This window comes from Triticum aestivum, chromosome 5D (assembly GCF_018294505.1).
Source record: "Triticum aestivum cultivar Chinese Spring chromosome 5D, IWGSC CS RefSeq v2.1, whole genome shotgun sequence".
Classification (NCBI taxonomy): domain Eukaryota; kingdom Viridiplantae; phylum Streptophyta; class Magnoliopsida; order Poales; family Poaceae; genus Triticum; species Triticum aestivum.
Window position 1 is genome coordinate 83,993,194 of NC_057808.1, and position 27,028 is coordinate 84,020,221.

General features: G+C 45.2%; 1 long non-coding RNA gene across 2 annotated transcripts; it reads right to left on the reverse strand.

Annotated features, from left to right (window-relative positions):
• Positions 1 to 15,000: 15,000 nt before the first annotated feature.
• On the reverse strand, positions 15,001 to 17,906 carry LOC123119596 (uncharacterized). 2 transcript variants are annotated; one of them, XR_006458757.1, is made up of 2 exons: positions 17,302 to 17,906; positions 15,001 to 15,306 (listed from the first exon to the last, which is right to left on the reverse strand). It is a non-coding gene; the product is annotated as an uncharacterized lncRNA (long non-coding RNA). The 2 variants fall into 2 exon arrangements; XR_006458758.1 differs by having other exon boundaries at positions 15,001 to 16,720.
• Between the last annotated feature and the right edge of the window lie 9,122 nt (positions 17,907 to 27,028).

The following is a 27,028-nucleotide window of genomic DNA, read 5'->3' on the forward strand; positions in this document are numbered from 1 at the left end:
TTCCGGGCTTTGCCGCATGTGGCATTTTAAATTATCCAGAATATGTAAGACAATTATTATTTGTGCCATTGTAAATTTGTCGTCGTATTATTCGTTGCCATTTTATTTGTGGTCGTATTATCCGTTTCCCTATGTGGCAATTTAAATTAGGGCGGAATACGAGTTGAAAATACGAACAAAGCAAATGTTGCCATGTGATCAAAAGCAAACACCCTCCGTCTAGGTGCTTTAATTAACCCATTAATGGAGAAGTTGTGAGTGAGGCGGGCAGTGGCTGGTGCATGGAGGTCAAAGAGCTTGCTTCCCGGTGAGCATGGGCGGCCTTGCTGCTCACACGTGTCCCGTCGAGCCTGCGAGGTGGACAGGATGCATGGGTCCCGTCGAGCCTGCGCGGCGGACTGCTCGCACGTGTCCCGTCGAGCCTGCACGGTGGACTTCTCGCGCTCGTCCTGTCTAATCAAACAGCTGCACGCACACCATCGAGTATGGTTTAATTTAGACATGGTTAATATAATACAACTGTTTGTGATATTAATGTGTCAGTTTTTTGTTTCAAAAAGGACTTCGTTGGCTACTAATGTGTGCGCCTCTTCTCAAACTGGACGATTTTTTTACCACGGCATATATGTGCCATGTCATGAAACCATGCCAAGTTTCATGTTTTTTGGGTGAATTTTTGATTTACTGGGATTTAAAAACCGAGATTCTCAATGTTTCAGGACGACGACAACTTTGTAATTCATTCCCATTCCTTCAACGAGACCTAAACATGCACCCAATGACACATGTACGATTTTCCACCCATTTTGCTTCACAGGAGCATGTGGTTGTAGCTCAAATTTGAATTATGGACTACATTAAATGCATAGAAAACTTAGTAATTAGTAATATATATACAATGGCCAAACCAACCCTGAACAGTTTCAAATTTCAGCCCGACACTCCTGTTATTCTATGTTGCCTGTAGAAAACAAAGTTGAAAGCGAGAATACGCTGCGATTATCGTTTCGCCCACAAGAGGGGCATGTTTCCCTACCGGAACCACGAGGGTTGCGACAGGCTCCGGTTTGTAAAAGGCTTGTAATATAGCTTCGCCCAAATTGGACAATTATATGTACCATGTAGTGACACCATGCCAAGTTTCATGATTTCCTGGTTAGTTTTGGATTTACAAACATTTAAAAACCGAGAATCGCAATGTTTGTGGCCAAGCCAGGACGGCGAGACGGTTGAATTCGTTCCCATTTGTTCCATGGGACCTAAACATGCACCCGAAGGAAACATGCATGTACGTTTTTTCTAGCCATTTTGGTGCACTGGAGCATGTATTTGTAGTCCGGATTTGAATTATGGACATTAAATGCCTAGAAAACTCAATTAATGAATAAAAAAGGTCAAACGAACCCTGAATAATTTCAAAGTTCAGCGCGAATCTCCAGTTGTTCCGTGTCGCGTGTAGAAGAAAATACGAGGCTAGAAGAGGGAGTGATTATCGTTTGGCCCACAAGGGGACACGTTTCCCTATCGAAACCACGAGGGTTCTTGCGACAGGCTCCGGTTTGTAAGAGGTTTGTAATAAAGCTTGGCCCAAATTGGCAATGTTTTTACCACGACATATATGTGCCATGACGTGACACCATGCCACCTTTGATGACTTTCTGGTGAGTTTAGGATTTATGGGGACTTAAAAACCGAGATTCGAAATGTTTGAGGACGAGCCAGGACACTGGTACGGTTGTAATTCGTTCCCATTCCTGGCATGAGACCTAAACATGCACCCAAGGACACATGTATAATTTTTCTAGCCATTTTGGTGAACTGGAGCATGTATTTGTAGTTCAGATTTGAATTATGGACATTAAATGCCTAGGAAACTCAATTAGTGTATAAAAAGGCCAAACGAACCCTGAATAAGTTTAAATTTCAGCACGGATATCATGTCGTTCCATGTTGCCCGTGGAAGAAAATACAAGGCGAAAAGAGGCAGTGATTACGTTTCGCCCACAAGGGGAACACGTTTCCCTATCGGAACCACGAGGCTTCTTTGAGAGAAGCTCCAGTTTTTGTAAGAGGTTTGTAATAAAGCTTGGCCCAAATTGGACAATGTTTTTACCACGACATATATGTGCCATGACGTGACACCATGCCACCTTTGATGACTTTCTGGTGAGTTTAGGATTTATGGGGACTTAAAAACCGAGATTCGAAATGTTTGAGGACGAGCCATGACACCGGTACGGTTGTAATTCGTTCCCATTCCTGGCATGGGACCTAAACATGCACCCAAGGACACATGTATAATTTTTCTAGCCATTTTGGTGAACTGGAGCATGTATTTGTAGTTCAGATTTGAATTATGGACATTAAATGCCTAGGAAACTCAATTAGTGTATAAAAAGGCCAAACGAACCCTGAATAAGTTTAAATTTCAGCACGGATATCCTGTCGTTCCATGTTGCCCGTAGAAGAAAATACAAGGCGAAAAGAGGCAGTGATTACGTTTCGCCCACAAGGGGGACACGTTTCCCTATCGGAACCACGAGGCTTCTTTGAGAGAAGCTCCGGTTTGTAAGAGGCTTGTAATAAAACTTGCGCCACAATGGACGAAAAAAATTCCTCGACATATAAGTGCCATGTCGTGACACCATGGCAGGTTTCACGATTTTCAGCTTAGTTTTGGATTTACGGGGATTTAAAAACCGAGATTCTTCTCACGAAATGTTTTCAAATAGCACACGGTTCACTCACGAAAGCCGATATTCAATGAAAACTTCATGGAAACCATATTTTAAAGTTTCATAAAAATCTGAAAAAATGTGGGATGTTAAGAAGGTGATGTTTTATTGCGACACAAAATTTCAAGTTGAAAAACATTACGAGATGTGAGCTATGAAAAAGACAAATTCAGCCCTAAATAGTCACATTACTATTCAACACTATTCAACGCTGATTTTTCTTTTTCATAGCTCACATCTCGTAATGTGTTTCAACTTGAAATTTTGTGTGGCAATAAAACATCAACCTCTTAACATCCCGCATTTTTTCAATTTTTTTGAAACTTCAAAACATCTTTTTCTCGTGGTTTTCACCGGTTTCCACCGAATGTTGGTTTCCGTATGATATCCCCCTGCTGCGCGCGCGATCTGAGTCGTGCGTTCTGACTGGCCAGAACCCAAACCCCACGGATCGTACGTGTGCACCGTTGGATGCTCCCAGATCGAACGGCAACCCTGAGCCCTTTTGACAGCACATGCAGTACATCGTAAGCACTGTGCGCATGCGTCGTGTAGCTCACGCTTCCTTCTCTACTAGGTTTTCATTCAAAACAGGTTACCGTTTCTCGCCACTCCTCTCATCGGTTTCCCGCCTCTTCTCCTAGATATGCATGATGTAGATGTTTGTTTAATTCTTATAGTTCATCTAATCCAAAATCAATTAGTTTTATTAAAAAAATCTATTTTAAGATTCATGGAATTGTGCATTGTAAAGGTAAAAACAAAAAGTGACAATTCATTTAGAAAAAAAATGTTTGGGCAATTAAGATATGGAAGATTCTAGAGAACAAATGAGAAGTGCTTGTGTTTTGAGGTTTGGTGCATTATGCTTAAGTTTAACCATGGAGTCTTCTAGATTGTACATGTGGTAGAATCTGGTGGAATGTAGATGATATCCAACGGCCAGTAGTGCTCGGATTTGCCATCTCTGTACCGTCGGATTGGCTTCATCCAACGAGCAACTTTCAAAGTTATTCGCACACTATATAGGTGTATAGATGTGTCTCATGCTAGACAAAATAAAGTTTGAGCGCATGCGTGGGACGACCCCCCCCCCCCCGCCGCCGCCTCGAAGTTGGGAAACTGACATCGTACGTATTGAACCAGGCTTGGAGTCGGGTACGGTGTTCGGTTTGTAATGTAGTTGGTGGCCCATCGAAGTTGTGCATTTGGGATTTAAACACATCATACACCATCTTACCCATACATATTTTTGGGCCGCATGCAGTGTATACGGGGTCTTCAGATCGACCACGTCTCCCTTGTGCGGTTTTTTGTGACGACACGGATATCTATGGGCTCCCCGAGTGTATGTATATCATCCCTTTGACCGATAATGAGGGGTATGTGTTGTCCATGAATGGATTCCTCCTAGTTCGTGTTAGGGCCGGTCACCGTCAAATGTCGGTCAACCAAAGCTCAAGCTCATGCGTTGTCAGGATTCCCTCCCAGATGCTCGGATTGCTGGGTTCGACCTACATCAAACCCTGTGTATCTCGTCCTTACCTACCTTGCATTCATGGTTGTTGTCTGTATCGAGAGGTAGGCACCACATCTAAATTGTACATTATTCTATATTGAAAACACACATCACCCCTTCCCAACGTACATCATTTTGGGCCGCATGCAAGAGGTGATGGTTTTGTGGTCCCTCTCGTGCGATGTTTATGATGGTTCAATCTATTGGCTCAAGCGGTTTATCGACAACAACAACTGTCATTTGACCAAACGATAGATTCATTGGTCCGTCTTATGGTAGGTCATGGCGACATGCATGTATGACCAAAGTATCGATCATTACGTGCATCCGCCCCGCTGACACGAAGTGGGAGGTGGTGGGCCAAGCATCCTAGCTAGGTACGACATTATGTCATTATATATATCCTAGCTAGGTGGTTGTTAGGGTGCTTTCGGGTTTGCGAGGCAGGTGCCACCAAAGTTATGCATTGTGTATTTAAAGTTTTAAACATCCCCAATATTCATACATATCTTTGGCCACTTCCAGGTGGTTCTTGACTTCTGGCCCCTCTCATCGATCTTCAACGACGCGCCCAACCGTGGGCCCGCGGGGTCAAATTTGTGCATTGGAATTTTGAACATCACAGACCACCCTTTTCACTCATATATATTTGGGCCACATGATGGTGTGGCTTCTTTTGACCCTCTCTAACGTTATTTTTTGCTGCAAAGACTCTGATGACCCTCAACGGACACGGGGTATAATATCTTAACCGTGTGCGATACAAGTGCGATGTGAATCACCACGCCTGCGCAAGCGCGAGCAAATTAAGGTGGAGGTACTGGCTCAACTGTGTGCGATGCAAGTGCGCTGAAATCACCACGACCGCGCAAGCGCGAGAAAATTAAGGTGGAGGTACTGGCTCAACCGTGTGCGATGCAAGTGCGCTGAAATCACCACGACCGCGCAAGCGCGAGCAAATTAAGGTGGAGGTACTGGCTCAACCATGTGCGATGCAAGTGCGCTGAAATCACCTCGACCGCGCAAGCGCGAGCAAAGGGTGGAGGTACTGGCTTAACCGTGTGCGATGCAAGTGCGTTGTAAAACCACCACCTGTGCAAGCTAAAGGCGGGTAAGTTTATTCAGAAACTAGGACGAACCGTGTGCGATAGACCAGCTAGTTAGAAATATAAAAAACAAACTACCCGCCTTGAACATTGCAAAAATCGGCGGATCCGCGCCACTTTTCCTTATTATCATACACGCTTATTGTTATTGGACCGTGCGCGATCTTGGGCACTCCCGCCCGCATCAATTCCTTTACCCAAATTTTAGTAGCCGTCGTACTTCAGCCGTCGCCTACACTCCTCCAGCACCGACCTTATAGTAAAATTGCAGTAGCCGAGGCATTTGAACCGTCGCCCTCCCTCGTCCACCACCATTCCACCCACCATTACTAAAATTTTCAGTAGCCGCGGCGTATCCTCAAACACCAACCCCCCCTCCACAGTCCCCCACCCGCCCCTCCCCCCTCGAACCCTAGCTCACGACGGCCGCCGGCGCCGCCGCCAACCCCTGTCGGTCTGCCCGTTCCTCCTAGGTTAGATAATAAAGTTCAGGTTACCCAGCGATTCCCATACCGTCGCCCCACTCCTCCTGAGTTTTTAGATGAGGCCTGCGGTGTCCCTCCCCGCCAGATCCACATCCCCTGCTCCAGAATGTCGCAGCGTAAGCTCGACCACGTATCCCGGGGAGCCCGACGAGCGTTCGGCCAAGAAGAGGTTTATCATGGCCTCTCCGGCGGACGTTGGCGAGGTGGCTGCCGTTCGCCCCGACCTGTCGATCCCGGAGCAACATGTCACCGTGGAAGCCAGCGAAGACGTTGACTACGTTACCATGCCGAAGGCTTCATGTCAGCGGGCTAGCGTATTACTGTATCTCGGGAAAGCTAGCTACGACATCAAGCTCGTCCACACCGACGGCTTCACGTGGGCCATGCCACAGGTTAAGTGGTCCATCCCCAACCCCTCTGGTTCAACCGCCCTCGATCTCTTCGACGGACCTGCCGCTGATCTCCTCCGCCAAGCGGTCAAGGATTTGCGAGCTTTATACGCCATCGAGCCCATTTTGTCATTTCTAAAGGACACATTCTACGGCGGCGGCTTGGGATCCTCAATTGCCAAGTCAGATCCCATCGACCACGACCACGAGGAGGGCACCCACGAAGGTTCTTCCAAGGTGAAACAGCCCATCTGTGACATTAGAGAGCGCACCATGGGTCTGTGCTCTTCCAACTGGAAGGATCCCGTCCATGAAATGTGAGGCAACATTCTATCAGCAAATCTTACCTTTTCTAGCTTGCCAACCCGTACCCTTTACTGTAGTAGCATTTGTCGTGCGGTGCTTTAACTGTGCCATGTTTAATTATTTCAGTTATGCAAAAATGTATTGTTCAATAGGTCTATGTGATGTTTAAGTATGAATTGTCCACTTCAGTTTCACGAATGGCTATATTTGGTTGTTTATAGTGAGTAGATGCCTTGTTTATCTATATTTGGTTGTTAGGTTGGTTGGAGTGAGCATTTTTTAGTTATCGAGCAGATGCCTTGTTTATCTGTATTTGGTTCTTAGTTTGGTTGCAGTGAGCATTTATCCAGTTATCAAGCAGATGCCTTGTTTATCTGTATTTGGTTGTTAGGTTGATTTTTTTAGCATTTGTCTAGTTATCAAGCAGATGCCTTGTTTATCTTTATCTGCTTGTTAGGTTGGTTGCAGTGAGCATTTGTCCAGTTTTCAAGCATATGCATGTTTATCGGTATTTGCTTGTTAGGTTGGTTGCAGTGAGACTGTCCAGTTTTCAATAGCTATATTTGGTTGTTATACCGTTCATTTATGCCTTGTTTATTTCAGTCATTCACAATGTGTTATTCATTATGTGCAAGTCGGAACTGTGCCGCTCGATTACATCAATACCAGTTTGAACGGCTATATTTGGTTCCAGTTATTCCTGGTGTAGTTAACACATGCCTTTTATTTCAGTTTTACACATTTATCCAGTGTGATGTTTAAGCATTACCTACGTTCTATACATTTTCAACAATACGAGTTTGAATTGCAATATTTGATGGCTGTTAAGCCTGCTATCGGTAACATTGCCTTCCATTTTATATCTGCTTTAATAGCATGCTGAAACCATCACATTCAAGCTATCATTTGGAGATGATGTTGTTTACCTTTGCTATATTTGTTTGATGTTAAGATTGTTGTACTTATCATGCCTTTCCACTACTTATGCAGGACAATAACGGGAGTGGCCACCATTTTCCGCCGAGGTTAGCTTCATCCCTCGGCTTGTACTCCCCCCGTCGTTCCATAATGTAGTGCATATAGATCCAGGCCTGGACACTAGTTAGCTTCTAATATTGACTTGTTGCTTGTAGATACATATGCCCTTGGCAAGGATCCACGCATCGATCATTTTTGCGTATGGGGCAATGAGATATTGATGAACAAGCATCAAGTGAGAAAACTGATAAGGATTATTAGCAAAAAGATACGAATGGTGGCAAGCAAATTATTTGTTTATGCTCTATCCAACACAACAGTGAGCTGTAGGATGGTAACTACAAACTCTGCAGCCTTCTCTTTTTACTGCCCATAATGAGTTGTTAGACAACAATGTCTGAATCTTTTTCGTTCCCAGTGGTTCCCGAAGCAGTTCACTCAAGATTACCTCGCAAAGTACATGATTAGTGGACACGCAATGAAGGTTAAAGTATTTCATCCAGACTACAATGAGCATCGAGAAGTCCTAATGAAGATAGTGAAGGATGGACGAGCAGCCATCACAAGGGGTTGGCCTAGAGTCGTGCGCGCATTACGCATGGAGGAGGGCACAATATGGACATTCCGCTTCACCTTCTCCAGCAACCATAATGTCTTTCGCCTCTCTCGTTACAGTCTTTAGTACAACTGTGGTTCATCATTCTTTACTTGGTGCTTCTGTAGTTCTTCAGTATATGTATCTGTGCATCGAATTATGGATTCATGGTTGAACCTATATTTGTAATAAACATGGTTGGATACGAAATAAGTAATTGCCTACTTTCAAATTCAAAACATGTGATTTTTAAATTAGGGATTAATTAGGGATTACACTACACACGGTTTGCGAAAGCGAAACGTCTGCGATATACGTGGAGATCAGAAACGTTTCTAGGATCCACTACGTGTGCGATTAATCTCCACTGCACACACGACTTTCTCTTGAAAACTGTTTGCGTTAGGCCACCTTGCGCAAACGTTTACCACATAAAAAGTGTGTGTGATTGACAGCCTTTGCCACACAGTTTCTTCTACGCACCGTGTGTGATGCATTCAATAACGCAAATGATAAAATTATTAATATCGTGTGTAATGGCAACGCTATCACAAACGATTTAACGGGAAAAATTGTGTGTGATGTACCTGTGAACGGAAACGTTTTCCTTGGAGCGACTATGTGGGATGTACATACGAACAGAAACGTTTAGCGGGGACTGACTGTGTGGGATGTACTTGCGATCGGAAATAATTTCGCATGTATAATTGTATTTTTTAGCTTTATTGTACGTATTTCCGTATTTGAGCGCTTGCCGGTCGCACACGACCTCATTTTGCCGAGCGTGTGTGCCAGGAGGGCATATCCCCGACGGTTTCTGGGTCGTGTGGGAAGGACACCCCTATCGCCCACACTCACTTGGCGACGGTTCCAAATGTCGTCGCGGAAAGGGGTTAAAAACCGTTTGTATAGCACCGACGCGTACCAGTGTTTGTTGATTGAGATCTTTGTCACCCTCGCCACTAACTGGGTTCATATGTTCTTGGTGGTAATGGTTTGTGTTCGAGTGTAGCTAAATGAAATGTGATTAAAATCGTTCTCCAGTAAAGTGCAATTTTGTGAGTCATGTTGATTTCTCTCATTTTGGCTTACTATTTGAAATGTCGGTGTGTTAATTGATAGGTTACACTCCTGATGTTGATGGCCATGGATCCTTTCCTGGCCGATGATGGATATTGGCTTCTAGAGATCATGACGTTAAGATAAGCATCTAAAATTAGGCTTCACATTTGTCATCGCCTTATGTACTACTACCAGTCTTCCATGTCATGAGGTTTATGAAGTTCAGAATTTCCTGGACCTTAATGTTGAAAGAGCTTCATTGTTAAGGTTTTCTGCCTATTAGCAACTAAATAGAAGTTCTTAAAAGGTTAGCCGTCACAAAGTTTAGGTATATGAAGACATCAGAGAAAAACCACAAGTTTTGGTTTGTCAGAAAACATTGAACTTCTATTATGGAACTCGCATATGAAAAGTCTTTAACGGTTTATTTGGATGATTAAAACAAGATACATGACCTTTCAAAATCTTTTGGAGTAGTAAAGCATATTATGCGGCTGAATTCACTCCCCCTAATAAATATAACTATATTAGATCCAATTTACACTTTGAACAATATCTCCCATGAAGTCATATCCATCGATCTCGCATATAGTGGTGAGGTGGAAGGCGATACTTCATTTATATTCTCTGTGAGGAAGAAATTTCCATGTCCTATTACATCAAAACGAAATCATCAATCCAGTAAACAGTACACATTTTGATTTGAGTACAAACTGGCCAGTCCAACGATCGAGAATATTCATGAGCAGAAATGAAGCTACGCTTAACTGAAGTTCTAGCCTTGGTGCATGTTTCCTATATCTGCCTGAATTAGTTAATGTCGTATTGTCATGGGTGAAAGATGCAAAAGTCATTACAAAATATCTATAATGCTTAAAACAACTTTCATTAGAAATTCCAAAAGTCAAAATAGCGAAATAAATGCCCAAAATGTCCTTGCTGCACCATAAGAGCTACTGATGCCTTCCAAGCTACCGAAGCAAAGGGACTCAGGAGCCCTCCATGAACTATTCATCTCTCAGCTTGCATCTATTTTGAATGCTTCACCTGCTCTTTTATGGAGTGAGGATGTACTATTTGATCACATGGATAGTCCAATTCCATGTGAAACTTACACACAATAACCATGTATATATCCATTAAACTGAAGTCGTAAATGTTCTAGTCATCTATTCAGCCCAGCTTCCAAATTTCCGCATTAAAGTGGGAGGAAAATGGCAGATGCCTTTGGGTATAACTCGACTTCAACTATGAAGTGAGAGAAAGCTGGGAGCAAATCAGTCGAAGAATTCTGAGCCTCTCTACAAAATAAGAAAAATTGCCACCACTCATGTACAAACGACACTGCATATAGGTTCACTAGTTCAAACCAGGAGCTAATGGTAGTGTTATTGGGTAGCTAGGGATTCAACCCACAAAAACTTTGTTACACATTGTGTGTGTGCGATTAAGCATGTAGAATTTAGACATTCGTATAATAAATTGTCACATTTTCCTTTTTTTCCTGACCAGAGTTCACCAATTTTTATGAATAATAACAGCTAATGCAGCCTTGTAGACCCAAGCTACAATTACAAGAAGCTCAATTCTTATTTGGGCTGAAGAGAGCACATTTTCTTGACCTCCACCTCAAGTTTGTATTTCTGGCAATGCAAGATTTGGCATCACGTTCAGCTAACTATGCACCGTCGTTAGTTTTAGTTGGTCTGAAAAAAGTGGGCATTCTTGGTGCGAGTTTAAAACCTGATGAATCATCGAGACGGGATTTTAAAAGTATGAAAAGCATTTGTCCTCATGTTATGTACAAATGGCCATTCATCATGTCACTGAAGTTCCGAATTCTCTAGAACCTTAATATGAGAAAGCAGCGCGGCACCAAGTCCAAATGCATACGGATTATGGAGTAGTAGATGTGCCTTGTGCGCGCGCACACCTTCATGAAAGTCGTATGGCTTTACTTATGTCTTCTTTTTGTGCCAACCATTCTCCACAATTCTTCATTGCTACTTAAATATTTCTTTTGGCATATGAACGTCATTGAACTTTTATTCCATATATACAAAGTATACTTAACCACCGGTCCGGATGATTTAAGAAACATATAATTTGCCAAAATATTTGGAGTAAGAAAACACATCGTGTAATGTCATCCATTCATGTTGATGCGGAGCATCCTACGGACATCACCATGTCAAGAGTCCATTTGGCAAGTGACATGTGTCACATATATTTCACATACATAAAGGTGAATCATCTCCTTTCCACGTGTTCACTTGACCCCTTCAAGGATGGTATACTACTTGACACTCCTCTTGTGTGCATGTATAGATGTTATCGGAGCTTCACACATGGAGAGGAGGAGACCATGTGGAACAGAATGACTACACCATCCAAGAGTGAAGCCTGGAAATGGAGAAGGAACCGTCAAGAAGAAGGCAAGGTTCCAGCAAGCACCCACAGGAGTCGACGAGAAGGCAATGACTTGCGAGGCCTCTAGATACCCCGTGCGCACGTGCCCTTTGACCCTGTGCACATGGGACCCCATGCCCATGGTACACCTCAGTGCGCACGGGCTAAGCCGCCAGCTCTCTGGATACCCCGTGCGCATGGCCTCCACTTATCCCGTGCACACGGGGCTGCCTGCGTGCAGCTGCTGGACTTTGCCCATGTATTACCATTTCGCCCCCACTTACCCCCTCATGCCTTGGACCTATATATACCCTCCTTCCTCCTCCATTTAGGGATAGCTAAGATTAGATCAAGATACTAGAGCTTAGCTCATGTATCTCCCATTGTGAGATTCCTCTTGAGAGAGAAGACTCCATTGGAGCGCAAGACCTCCACTTGCGGAGAAGGAATCCCCAAGTGAATCATCAAGACACATCTCCCCTAGAGATTTGGATGAACTATCCTTGTATCTTTATTTCCCTTATTATTCTTGAATCTTGACGCATCCCATGTATTGCTTGTGATTTGAGGAGTACTTGGTGTGGATCTTGTCCATTAGAGTGTTCTTCTTGTGTTTTCCCCTTGTGTTCTTGGTGTTCTTCCTCAAATCCACCTCCAATTCGTGAACATCGGGCCACCTAGGGTTTTGCCCTACATCACATGTACTCTTGGCATTGGCAATTTCTTCTCTTGGTAGAACATGTCTATATGTCTTACGTTTTAGTTTGGATTGGCCTGATAGAGACATTGAGTGGACACTAATACACCGACATTGTTGGAAGAAAAGCAACCTGAACCCTCGATTGGATCTGTCTAACCATCTCTTGCAATTTGAGACTACAAGAGTACAAGATTCTGCAATAGGAGAGCTCCTCATGCCTTCCAAGCTTATCATATCAAATCCACTAGAATGCCCTCCATGAAGATTTCATCTCTCAGATTGCATCACTTATGAATCCTTTTCTGCTCTTTTATGAATCAAAGTTTTCTCTGTGCTCTTATGAACCAAGATAGACCGAGATATCAAATGCCCCCCATGAAGATGTTGTACTAGTTGGTACCGTGCCGAATGGCACGTATAGTCTATTTCATCTCAGGACTTACCACCTCATTCATATGCACATCTCCATATTAAATTCAATTGAAGTTATAAATCTTTGAGCAATTATTCAATTCAGTTCTAATGTCTTGAGTTTGGACACGAAAGTAGGAGAATGATGGTCAGTGACTTTGCATACCGTTGAAGCAGGTTATCGAGAGCTTGAAATGTAGGATCAAACTAAGCGAGTATTTCTGAGTATCTCTACGAATTAAATAAATAATTGCCATAATTTTTGTACAAAGGATACTACATTGTTAACGGATCTCTAGGTTCACTAGTCCAAACTTGTAGTGGTGTTCATGTTTTTTGGGCATCCTGGAAGCCATCCAGTAAGAGTACGTGACCCAAATCGAAGTGCCATAATTCAGCCCCCTTGTGAAATTTAGTACGTATCCTGGATGTTGCCCTATTGGCCATGAGGTGGTCATCATCAGGTAACATAACAAGCTTTCACCAGGATCCAAAGTATTAGACAGACTCAAGAATATGTCTGAATGATTAGAAAGAATCAAATACTCCCTCCGCCTCAAAATAAGTATCTCAACCTTAATACAACTTTGTATTAAAACTAGTACAAAGTTAAGACACTTATTTTGAAACGGATGGAGTACAAGTTAGAAGATCAGCCGTTACTGTTGCTGAAGAGAGCGTGTTTTCCTGGGCCTCCTTTTAATTACGAACACTACTACTCTCTCTGTTCCTAAATATTTGTCTTTTAGAGATACAAATGGACTACCACATACAAATATATATAGACATATTTTAGAGTGTAGATTCACTCATTTTGCTCCGTATATAGTCACTTGTTGAAATCTCTAAAAAAGACAAATATTTAGGAACGGAGAAAGTAAGCAACAGCGGTGCATGCACCAAGACAGTCACACCAAGTTCCACAAGTATAGCTGGCTTTCCGTGTGAAACGCGCAGACAAAGCTGGTGGATATGATGCACTTGGTTAATTACCTCAACTCCACGGCAGTTTCAGCTACAACCTGAGCCTCAGCTGAATTTTTCAGCGCGAAATGGTAAGCTAAGATCTTACCATCTCGTGGACAGACTGTATTACGACAAAGCTACCAGAGTACCTTTCATTGACTACTCGTCTCTTACCTAGCAATGTTGGCGCTGAGAGTGGATTTAAGATTTCTTGTATCGAACTATAGACTATGTGGTGATGTGCTACTCTTCTGATGGCTTTATTTATAAAATCAGACTCTACAATTTTCTTTAAAAGAAAAAAGAAAGAATGGATTTAAGGTGCTTGTCCGCCAAAACAACTTTCCACCCTGGTGCTCCCTTGTGTCACATGCCCTTTCCTAGAGCATCTACAGTCGGATATATCAAATCCAACACCCGATACGTCTGCACACGTGCCATGGACAAGTCAATCCTCAAATCACTGCGTCTACAGTCACGTACCTCATATGTGGTACAACGTATATGATCAACGAAATTACGAAATATAGACAAACGGACATAGAACGAACAATATAAACATGAAGTTAACCCGGACCAAAAGACAATGTTTAAACATCATAGCTCAACCGACGAACGGACATAGATCTAGACTAAAATTACTAGGGGGGGGGAGGGGGGGTCATTGGAGCTGTTGGACAAGGAGTCGATGTAGCTGGCCCTACTTCAGATGGCGCGGTTATGTGGCTTCGCCAGCTTGCCAGCTTCTGCTGCCACTTCACACTTCGATTGCTCGATACTGAGCGGGAGCGCCTTGGCGTTCTTCCCATGAAGCCGGCGGGCATCCGTCTCTGCCTCATGAGCAGGAAGCGAAGAATAGCCGCGAGGAGCTGCTCCTCCGCATCGGGCTTAGGCAATCAGCGTCAGCCGCAGGAGGAAGATGTGGCCGTTTTTGACGCCGCCACCCTCTCCCTAGCATGTTGCCTCTCACGGCGCATGGCTCCAATTCCAGCATTCGCGGCACCGGCACGAGCGCCCACATATCGGCGGTGCGGGCATGAGCGTCCACATATGATCACGAAGAGCAGCCACCGGAATCAATTGATGTCATACTAGGGATTGGGGCGCCCCCTTGGGGCGCCTCCTGAGAGGAACTTGGTGCGGTGCTAGGTGGTTGGCGCCACTTCCACTCTCCTATTTATAGTAAAACAATCATAAGTTACCACACAACAATGTAATCTGACTTCCTCCTCTGTGATTGGGCGTACTAATCTTGCTGTATTATTTGTTAACGTCTGTGTGCAGTCCAAATGAGCGCCAGTTGCTAAAAAAGGAATACACTTAACAGAACTGCAGTAGCAAAGTGTTCAGCCATAAAACATAGCTAGCAGAGCAAGCTAGCGGGTCTATATTAACAGAAGTACATGAGTCGTCCAGCGGTTGAAATCAAAAATGAACATCTTCCAAAAGGTGGGTGATCTCCAAAAGAGAGGCAGAGTCTGTCGGAACGCAGGCATATCAAGTCTTACAGAGAGACTAAACACGACACATGGATCATATGTATAGTCGGCAGCTGCGGCCGACGGTGGTGCGTCTAGAGACAATGCACAGTGAGAGAGGCGGCTTGCACTTGAAATGAAGGCGCATGTGTCACCTAACAAAGTACCTGTGAGGGTAAGCTTACATCAACATTTATGAAGCAACAAAACTTTGAAGTGTATTTTTCACTTCTGATTTAGAAAAAAAAAAACTAATCCCATGATGCTTTGTTTATAATATTTGCAAGAGATCGAAGCTTGGAACTGGATCATATGATCCTAACAGGATAGGTCCATTCTATTTCATCGTTTTCCCAATATTTGCTCGCTTACTGACAACAAAATATTTAGATAAGAAACTGTATGTGCTAGCAAGTGTTGCTTCCTGTCAGTTGAGGTGCAGTTCTAGTTACACAACACATAATGAATTTGAGTTATTAATGGCAAAGAACCTACAAATAACCTACACGAAGTCAATGGTTATCCCCAGATCAATTACAGAGGCTAAAACTTTCAACCGAGAGCCATTGTAATTAAAATGAACTTGTTTTTCTTTTGTCTACAGAACTTGAAGAAACTGACCACACAATAGAGGAGAAGGCATCTGCAAGGAATGGCTCTATCTACAAGTGAATCAAGTAGTGAGCTACACGCAGAAATAACAGTGTCATCTAGCATCAATTTTTGGGGCTGGAGTGTATTAACTATGACAGACCACTTCAGAAATAATTCTCCACTCCTATCTATATGACCTACTCAGTTTAAGGAAAAGAGCATTGAGATTGGATCAATATTAGTTCTATGTAAATATAAAAATCTAGCAAAGTCCTTGGTGGTTTGTACATGTTATTAAATGGTACCATGGCATGTGGGTTCAAGGTACACATAATTTATAAATGGTTATAACAAGATTCTAACCTTGACTCTAATTTGTAAATGTTTGTACATGGTAGCACAACAGATTAGGATCAGGCCTCTTATTATTGAAGGTAGGTGTGAGACAGATCTGATTTTCTCCTTATATTACACCATTCCTTGCAGTTTGAGGGAATTGCATGTCTCCAGTAAAGCAAATTAAGCATATACTACTAAGAAACTAAAGAGTCCATGGTGGCATTCAGAATAATAAGAAAAATATAATGAAGAACAAAACTTACTAACCCGAAAGCAGCCACATATGGTAAAACTGTTCCATATCGAATGCTCAAAAAATAAATAATCATCTTATTAGCTATGGAGTTCAACAATTGTAAATATAGTTCATTTTAGTAATGTAATGCCCAGAAAAAAGAAACACCAGCACTGTCCAAACCCATCATTTCATCTTCTCATTTTCAATGTAAAAGCATGGACTGCACAAACTGTTGTCTAAATCCAGCACTCATTGCACAAGAAAATTAAGAACATGGAGAGATAGGAGAAGATGTAACCAGTGCATGGTCCATCTCAACCCTCGATGAAGAACCATCAAGCATACTTGAACAACCAAGAAACAACCGAAGCCGTGTTCGATGGAAGCTCGAGGTAGGAATCATTTAAGATCTGCACCATATGTGATATTAAATGTGTATATCCACAAGGATATAAGCACCGGCAACAAAAGAGGAATGAATTGAGAGTACTTGCTTTCAAGATTTTCTGTTTTAACACCACTCGTCGATTGAGCCATGAAACATTGACCAAAACTTGCTCAACTGCGCCTACAAGCACAACACGCACAGCACACAACACAACATAGTATGCTCTACCTAGTTTATAGAGTATATAACCACAATTACTAAAACCCATCCAAATAGTATTGTGTCAAGTTGATCTGAGAAGGTGGTTAAATAGACTAACATGTCTGTGTACCATTTTTTCATTTCTAATTTTAGCACAAGTCAATTCGTCATGATACAATGGATACACACACACACATAGTATGCTCTACCTAGTTTCAGTCATCCAAAACTGAACCAAAACGTGACGCACACACACAGTTTGCTCTAGTTTCAGCCATGGCATCTAAGACAGGAGTTTAACCAAAACGAGATGTGTACAAACTGAAATAGAGTATAACCAAAACGTACAAACTGCACTTGATGTTCAGATCTAGGGGTAGATGGGGGAGAGGAGAAACTCACCACATTGGTGTTGGGTGGAAGGTAAAGAGGGATGTTGGCCTGCTCCTCTGGCCACTCTACCTGCAGAGACGAGAGAGGCGGGGTCAGTGAGAGAAGAGATGGCAGATGAGAGGAGATAAGATCATTTCAACAAACAGATCAAATACACGGCCGCCTGGATCCAGATCCGCCCTCTTCCTCTGTCCACCGCCTCATCCCCACGACATCTCTCCTTCCTCGATCTAAATCCAAATCCAACACACACACAAAGAGAAAATGGATTTCATTGTGGGCGCGGGAGGAACGTCCATGAGGCGGAGCCACACGTGGGCGGGACGAGCCACCGCAGGCCGCCAGAGCCTCGCCGGCGACGAAGGGGACGCCGCGCCCGAAACCCTAGCCATGGCTGAGGGTCGGCAGCGAGCGCGGGAGGCCGGATCTGGAGGGATGGGAGGAAGGAGCAGAGCAAGGGGAGGTCGTCAGTCTGCCACCTGCCATCGGGACTCGCCGGAATCGGCCGGCGTGAGTGGCGGTGGGGGCGAGGAGTCGCGGGGCAAGAGAGGGCTCGCGAGAGAGATGGAGTGACAATTTTGATCTAGGGACGAAACCATTTCTGAAATGGGTGCGAAACTATTTCACTCCCCTGACCCTTTTGTGTAGCGCCCGTCACGCCGGCGCCACACCCTACTGTGCAGCGCCTAGCGCGGCGGCGTTGCACTCCTGTCCACCGTGGCAGCCGTTGGGCCCGCACCCAGCAGTGCAGCGCCTCCGAGCTAGGCGCCACACATGGAATGTGCAGCGCCTAGCCGCCAGGCGCCACACATTCTTATCCAGCCACTTGGCTGGCCCCCCTCCCCACCCCCCCCACACACACACCACACACTCTCCCACTCTCTCCCCGAGCTTTGCCCCCTCTCCCACTCTCTCCCCCTCTCAAATCCTCTCCCAAATCTTGCAAATTTGAAGAATTTGTCCGTGGATTTCGAAGTCAAACCCTCCCTCAAGGTAATATTCTCCGATCCCCTTGTTTTGATCCAAGCAAAGTTCTCCCATTGCTCATTTGTTGCTAGTTTGGGGAAACCCTAGTTTTGTTTGGATCTAGAGATTTGCATGGAGATGTGAGATGTTTGTTTGCCAATTTCTATGATTAGGCTTTGTTAGTATGCTAGGGTTATTCTTATGGGTGTTCTTATGTTGGTGCTAAGGTTAGGTTTAGGGCTAGGGTTATGGTTATGGTTATGGTTATGGTTAGGGTTAGGGTTAGGGTTAAGGTTAGGGTTAGGGTTGTTGTTTGATATATATATTAGGGTTTGTATTCCGTGTTAATCCTTGGATTAGTACTCAGGGAAGCAATGTTACCTTGTGTTCTTTGAATGCTTATAGGGATGGGAAGAACATGTGTGTTTGTTCATCATGGGGACAATGACGCCTTTTTGAAAGGCAATATAGAACCGGACCCGGATGAGCTTGACATGGTGTTTGATAGTAGTCCTAGCTATGCGGAGCTCTTGCAACAAGTTAGGAAAGATTTGAATTGGATGGACCCTAGTGATATCATTGAGTTGGAGGGAAGGCATAATGTTGGTTTTGGAATGCACATCCGTTGGAAGACAATGCGTGTCAACTCGGAGCAACGTTGGGTTGCATAAAAGGAGACGGTGGCCGAATCACTAGACAAGGCTCTTGAGTTATTTGCAACGAAGAAGGTTGATTCAAGTTTGCATTTGGACTTGAACCGGAACCCCTCCCCTTTGGTTGCTAGTAGCCCCCACCCTTGAAGCGAGATGAAATTGTTGAACCTCTTTTGACCCAAGAAGTGAGGCCAACATTGAGCCCGTTTACAAACAACCAAGATGAAGCTTTGCAAGAGGACAATGATGAGTATGCGGACGATGATAATGAAGTTGATCTCCATGACAATAATGTGGGTGATCTTGACAAATATCATTTGCAAGAGACAATGGACCATTCCATCCCTTTTTCCCGTGCATATGCATCGGACTCGGATGATGATGGTCCCGATGAACAAGTTGATGCGGAGGGGTTCACGGTGAAGGAGGCCGAAGCTTTCGAGAAGGTATTTGGTCGGGATCATCGGACTACATTGTTCAAGGATGTTAGTCTCGCGGATGAAGCCGTGGTAGATGGTGGCCAATGTGTACCTCTTGGGGTTAGGCCAAGCTCTCACCGTGATTTGGTAGACGACAAGAACCGGATTGCTAAAGGTTCTAAGTTCGACACCTTGTTGGAATTGAAGATGTGGCTCGACAACTACTCGGTTACGCATTATCGTCCACACAAGGTGGTGAACTCGGACGTCAATGTGCGCTACACGGTTGCATGTGCATGTGAAGATGAAATATGTCCATAGATTGTGCGCGCAAGACCATGGAAAGGAGGTCCAACTTGGCATGTAGTGAGTTGTGTGCCAACTCACATGTGCCAAGGCAAAAGGGTGGATGGCAAGATTGTGTCCCAAGACCACAAACAACTCACGTCCGAGTTCATCGCGTACAGGCTCTCCAACTCAATATCCACACTTCCAACAATGAGCGTCCAACATGTCATTGATCTTGTGAAAGCCATCTTTCATTACAAGGTGAAATATGGCAAGGCATGGAAGGCGAAGCAAGCCGCATTTAAGATGTTGTATGGTACATGGGAGGAAGCATACAATCGAATCCCTAGATTGTTGTTAGCCATGGCCGCGACAAACCCGGGCATGGTTCATGTGGTCGAGCCTCATGGGCACCAAACAACGGTTCATGAAGGAAGGAAAGTCAGAGTATTTGGCCGTGCTTTTTGGGCGTTCGAGCAATGTGTGAGGGCTTTCGAACATTGTAGGCCGGTCATCGCAATTGATGGCACGTTCTTGACCGGACAATACAAGGGCACCTTGTTGGTTGTGATATCAAGTGATGCCAATAACCGGGTGTTGCCATTGGCATTTGCTTTGGTTGAGGTGGAAAACAATGACAACTGGGAGTGGTTTCTGCATCTTTTGAGGACGAAGGTGTTACCCGCTCAAAGGGAAATTTGTGTCATATCGGATCGGAATCAAGGAATTCTTAACGCGGTGGAGATTGACATTCCCGAGCATGCTCCGTTGCACCATCGATGGTGCATGAGGCACTTTTGTTCGAACTTCTATAGGGCATGTGGCCTTAAGGAGTTGGCCGATGATCTTCAAGATTGTTGTCTCACTTTCTCCGATAAGCGCTTCGCCACTTTGTACAACAAATTGCTCGCACACAAAAAACTTGATCCCGGGGGTCAAGACTTTCTCAATAGGCACATTCAATACCGGAACAAGTGGGCACGTGCTTTTGATGAAGATGGCCGGAGATACGGTCAAATGACAAGAAATATGGCCGAATGCTTCAATAGGGTGCTCAAAGGTGCACGTGGATTACCCGTGACGGCAATAGTTCAATACACATTTGACAAGGTGAATGCGTACTTTGTAAAGTACTCGATGGAAACCGATGCACAGATAGCGGGTGAGAACCCACGGAAGTACAAGTACAAGTTCCCACCCAAAGTTGATGAATGGTTGGTATCTCAATCACGGAAGGCGGACTCAGAAGAAGCTATATTATATGACAATGAAGAGTGGAAGTACGAAGTGAAAGAGCCAGGAGGAACCACAAACGATGGCCGGCAACATGGAGGTCGGGCTTTCAAGGTGTTGTTAACACAATGTGATTGCACTTGCGGGAGGCCATTGTTGCTTCATCTCCCATGCTCACACTTGTATACCGCCGGTCGCGTTAGGAATGTGGACATCAATCACCCACGCACCGTGAGGGAGTCGGAGTTCTCAATCATGACGGTCAAGAAAACATGGGCTCCCCGCTTTCACCCATACTTTGACCAATCACAATGGCCGGAGTATCATGGAGTTCAACTATGGCCGGATCCGGAGTTGAAGGTTGTTAAACGGGGTAGACGTAAGACAAAGCGTCTTAGAGGCGACATGGACGGATGGGGCCATGGTGGCCGCCGCGAAGCGGGCAACGACCAATTCCAAGAGCCTCGTGAGAGCTCCCGTTGTGGGGAGTGCAAAGGTCATGGCCACAACAAAAGAAAATGTACGAAACCAAGGAAAAGGTCCAAGAAAAATGATGCAAGCACAAGCCAACAAAGAGCTACACAAGGGAGCCAACCAAGTGGTAGCCAACCTAGTGGTAGCCAACAAGTGCCAAGCCAACCAAGTGGTAGCCAACCTAGTGGTAGCCAACAAGTGCCAAGGCAACCAAGTGGTAGCCAACAAGTGCCAAGCCAACCAAGTGTTAGCCAAAGAGGATCTAGGCAACAAAGAGGTCGGCAACTAGGACTTACAAGAGGCCGTGGTGGTGGTAGAGCTCGTGGTGGTGGTCTAGGCCGTGGTGGTGGTAGAGCTCGTCGTGGTGGTAATGGCCGTGGTGATGGTCTAGGCCTTGGTGATGGTCTTGGCCTTGGTGGTGGACTTGGCCGCGGTGATGGACAAGGGCAAGTTCGTTATAGAGGAATGTTTGGATACCTAGATGGACCGTTTCCGTATGTTCCTCACTAACTATAATGTATCATATGTTCTTGTTTTTCATATGTTCTTCTTTTTCATATGTGCTTCCATTTGTTCTTATTATCCTTACTAACCATTATGTTTCACTCATTGTAGGTATGGCGGCTTCCCAACCCAACAAACCAACGATGAAGGAGGATGGCGAAGATGAGATGGCGGGATGATGGGAGAAGGCTGCGAAGAAGCTTAGAGAGGAGGATGCAGCCAAGCTAAAGAAGAAGAAGGAAGAGGAGCTTGAGAAGGAGAGGAAGGCAAAAGAGAGAGCGTTAAATGCGATGCGCGCTAGGGAGCAAGCGTTGGTGAGGAAATGTGAGGAGGCACAGAAGAAGCGTCAAAAGGATTTTGAAGAAAGAACCATGAAGCTTTGGGCAATTGCAGCTGAAAAAGAAGAGAGGGATAATCAGATATTCATGGAGAGGGTGGTTAAGGAGGCTCACCTCATAAGAAAAAGGGAGGAGGAAGAGGAAGAAGAGAGGAGGAAGAAGAAGGGAAAGGGGCCTTGCTCTACGCAATAGAGCTATGTCATCCTCTTCGATTTGGTTGTGAACTACTATGTCTCCTCCTCGATTTGGTTGTGAACTACTATGTGTCGTGAACTACTATGTCTCCTCCTCGATTTGGTTGTAAGAACTAATATGTGTCGTGAACTACTATGTCTCCTCCTCGATTTGGTTGTAAGAACTACTATGTGTCGTGAAGTACTATGTGTTATGAACTACTATGTGTCGTGAAGTACTTCGTGCATATGTTCTCTTCACAGTTGTTTGCTTGCTACGTATCAATCCTACTTCACATCATCTTACTATGTTTGCGTATGCTAAAAAATTCACTAAGTCCAAGTGCAGCGCCTACCACGAGGGCGTTGCACTGTACAGTTTGGCGCCTCCAAGCTAGGCGCTGCACAGGTCTGTAGCTATCCAGAGAGCAACCGAATGTATGACAGGTTACAGACATGTGCAGCGCCTAGCCTGGAGGCGCCACACTGTACAGTGCAGCGGCTACACACTAGGCGTTGCACTGTACAGTGTGGCGCCTCCTGGCTAGGCGCTGCACAAGTCTGTAGCTATCCAGAGAGCAACAGAAGGTAGGCCTCCAGTTTGGGCCAAAAATTTCGCTAAGTGTTTGTGCAGCGCCTAGCCAGGGGGCGCCACACTGTACAGTGCAACGCCCAGCAGCTAGGCGCTGCACTATAGAGTGTGGCGCCTCCGAGCTAGGCGCTGCACAAGTCTGTAGCTATCCAGAGAGCAACAGAAGGTAGGCATCCAGTTTGGGCCAAAAATTTCGCTAAGTGTTTGTGCAGCGCCTAGCCAGAGGGCGCCACACTGTACAGTGCAACGCCAAGCAGGTAGGCGCTGCACTGTAGAGTGTGGCGCCTCCAAGCTAGGCGCTGCACAAGTCTGTAGCTATCCAGAGAGCAACAGAAGGTAGGCCTCCAGTTTGGGCCAAAAATTTCGCTAAGTGTTTGTGCAGCGCCTAGCCAGTGGGCGCCGCACTGTGCAGTGCAACGCCTAGCAGCTAGGCGCCTCACTGTAGAGTGTGGCGCCTCCCAGCTAGGCGCTGCAAATGTCTGTAGCTATCCAGAGAGCAACAGAAGGTAGGCATCCAGTTTGGGTCAAAAATTTCGCTAAGTGTTTATGCAGCGCCTAGCTAGGGGGCGCCACACTGTACAGTGCAACGCCAAGCAGGTAGGCGTTGCACTGTAGAGTGTGGCGCCTCCAAGCTAGGCGTTGCACAAGTCTGTAGCTATCCAGAGAGCAACAGAAGATAGGCCTCCAGTTTGGGCCAAAAATTTCGCTAAGTGTTTGTGCAGCGCCTAGCCAGTGGGCGCCACACTGTGCAGTGCAACGCCTAGCAGCTAGGCGCCGCACTGTAGAGTGTGGCGCCTCCCAGCTAGGCGCTGCAAATGTCTGTAGCTATCCAGAGAGCAACAGAAGGTAGGCCTCCAGTGAATGACAAAAAAAACACTAACTGTTGGAGCAGCACCTAGCCTGGGGGCACCACACTGTACAGTGCAACGCCCAGAAGCTAGGCGCTGCACAGTAGAGTGTGACGCCTCCTTGCAAGGCGCCGCACAAACACTTAGTGTTTTTTTGTCATTCAGACTGGGTCATTTTCAGCCACGGTTCAACATTTCGTATAATAAACATTAAGGTTCAAAAAGTGTTCAACAAAGACATCATTTCTTAGAAAGGACCATCACAATAAGTTCAAGTTTAACATAGAGCTACCACCACTCCAAGTTCAACGACATAACAAATTCCACATTACTAAGAGCTACCACCACTCTAAGTTCAACATTATAAATAAAGGATGATGACTAGTGCTTTCCGCGCTTGCTGGCTCCTCCCCCCTCTTGACGCTTATCTTCTTCACCTTCCTAGGAAGAGGAACCCGCTCCGGCTCCGGCTCCGGTTCCTCCACGTAATCTACATCGTCATCCAAATAGTCATCCAAAGCCGCCATCCGCGAGGTGCCGACCGTCCTTTTGCCTCTTTGGCCTCTTTGGGTGAAGTCTTCAGGTGTGTACTTGTTGATTCCCTTCCTAGGCTTCAACTCGTATGCAGACCGAGCCTGGTACGTCCCCACGGTCATATCATCAGCAACCTATGCATCAACAGAAGATATGGAAAGACTATGTGTGAGGATATAGTTAGCAATGCATCAACAAATGGATATACATCGTCATGCCATACCTCTTGGGTGACCACACCCACATCCTCATCCTCCAAAGGTTCACCATGGCCCTGCCCCGAAGCGGGATCTAATGGTGTCGCCGACCTAGACCGTTCTGGTGATACATACTCGGGGTCACGACAACCGAAAAGGTTTGATAGCCGCCTTAACTTTTGGCCCTGGTGCTGCAACATGTACAAGTGATCACTGAGTTCATCATTGGAGCTGAAGGGATCACCGAGTTGCCTTTCCTGACTAATGCGTTGTACTGGTGCTGGGCTACCTCATCAAAAACGGTGGGTTCTTTCAGAATCTCCTCAGCATACGCCGACTTGCATACCTCCACGCGGGTACTTGCAAGAAACCATGTGAGATAGTTGTTGAACGCGATCGGGCAGTGCTCACGAAGCTGGGCTCGTTTTCCAGCCCTTGCTTGCTCCACACTAAAAGCGAACTGCACGACATACTTCCTGTGATGGTTGGACCAATCCTTGATCTTCCGCTGCTTTTTCCTATCCAACCTGCAAGTTAGAAACAGAATATTAGCATCATCGAAACCGTCGAGAAGCTGATAAGTGCTCAAGGTTAATTATATCTTACGCGTGTAGCAACTTGTCTGTGTCCTCCCACTCCGGCGGGTGTGGCTGGAACAAACCAAACTGGCGGAACACCCGATGTGGCAGGTGAAGCTCAACCGCCCAGTTGCATATCAGTGGGCACCGCATATGCCAGAGATCCCTATCCCTAGTGCACATCGGATTCAGCCTGAACTCCATAGGGTTACCAAAACTCTCTACTTTTCCATACGGCTCCCATTCCACCTGCAAAATGGGATTGAATGCAAAATTGATATCGAGTTACGCTACAAGCATGATAATCACTTAGGCAATGTCGGTTCACCTGCTCAGGCGTGATCACGTCCAGCTCACTCTTGTACAACTTGTACCTGACCGAGGGATCATCCATCGTCTCATTTAACACATCCCACTTGTAAGCCCAAGTGGGGAGCCGTAGTGGGTCGTCTTTGTCGTCCCAATCCTCGTACTTCACGGTCTTCGATCGTCCAACCGGCAAACGCTCCCCGCTCCATATGGAAAGTGCGAGCTGACAACCACCAATACCTCCAGTGTGCCTACAACAGGCTTCGTCCGACTGCACATAAAAGAGAACATGATCAAATTTGCCGCAAGAGCGCATTGATAATGTATCAATGAAGTGAAAAGGAAACAACTTCATACCTGTCGATACAAGTAAGCCAGTGTCGCCGAACCCCAACTCCATTTGCCATCGAAGACGGTCAACGCCTTCAGCCACATCCATGGAGCATTCTTGCCTGTGCCATCAGCAAACATAGTCCTGGATATCACGTACCACATGTAGACACGAGCATATGTCTTCACCATGTCCTCATTAGCATCCTCAGGGCAAGTACTGAAGTTCGATGATATCCACGTGAAAGTAGCGCCGGCTGCGACTCTTTCCTTCTTCTTGTCTTCTGCTTCTGATTCCCGAGGCTCCGGAGGAACCATACCAATAAGGGCATGCATCTGCGCGCGCCACCCATCAGAATCAGTGTTCATACATAAAGGATTCCCGTCGATAGGAAGACCGGTGATCATAGCAATATCCTGGAGCGTCACGGTCATCTCCCCGGTCCGAAGATGGAAAGTGTGTGTCTCCGGCCTCCAATGATCAATAAGCGCGGTGAGTGCTGCAGCATTGTTGGGTGGCGTCGACCGGCGGACCAATTGAATGAAAGGGAGAAGTCCTGCCTCCCTTACATATGGTGTGTACCGCTCATCATAGCGCATCCATCCAAGGGTGACCCCGTGAGACCGAAGCTTCAGAGGTGCAAGCTCCTACAAACAAACAAATCATAACATTACATATGGGGCATTTGTGTTTAAAAAATATGAAATTCATAACACCGGCCACTTTCAATATTACCCGCTGCTCCACTGACATAGCGTACGACCGGTGTTGTTTGTCCCAATGATCATCGAGAAGCCAAACCATCCTAACAATTTCAACAAAGCATTCTTGTCAACACGATTATCTTTTCAATTCAAAAAAACTAAAGTAGGCCTACTAGATGCAACCATATCAATCTATGTATCCAACCATATCAAATCAAACAAAACTAATAAACTAGGATTCCACAAATAACTAAGCCTACTTCATACAAATAACTTCATACAAATAACTTTTCCATAAACTAGGCCTACTTCATACAAATAACTTCATACAAATAACTTTTCCATAAACTAAATTAGGGTTCCACAAATCAAACAAACAAGGGTTGGAATACATGCAAAGTTCTAATACATGCAAGATTCAAATCTAATCAAATCAAACAAGGATTCCCCAAATCTTCAAAATATCATATTTTCTATGGATAAAAAGAAGGGGGTCGGAGGAGAGTACCTTCTAGGATCGATTGGTGAAGAAATGCATGGACCAAATCGTCGGATCTGAAGGATTTGGGAGAGGGGATTGAGAGGGGGAGTGGAG